This window comes from Emydura macquarii, unplaced genomic scaffold (assembly GCF_026122565.2).
Source record: "Emydura macquarii macquarii isolate MOO-44397 ecotype Brisbane River unplaced genomic scaffold, CSIRO-AGI_Emac_v2 contig_1451, whole genome shotgun sequence".
Classification (NCBI taxonomy): Eukaryota; Metazoa; Chordata; order Testudines; family Chelidae; genus Emydura; species Emydura macquarii.
This window is the reverse complement of record NW_027131588.1, coordinates 23,412,388-23,412,590: the sequence shown is the minus strand read 5'-3', so window position 1 is coordinate 23,412,590 and position 203 is coordinate 23,412,388.

The window sequence follows — 203 nt, the reverse complement described above, 5'->3', positions numbered from 1 at the left end:
GGCCGCGCCGCCGCCGGCTCCCGCCTAGAACCGAAACTCGCCGGCCCGAGGGGGCGGGCCGGCCCCGGCAGCCCGCGGGGACGCGGCCCCGCCTCAGCCCAACCCCGCGGCTCGGGCGGTGGCGGCGGAGTCAGGCCGGGGTGAGCCCGCTGCAGCAGGGCCCGGCCCCACGGCGGCTCGGGGTGCTCAGGCCAAGCGAAGCG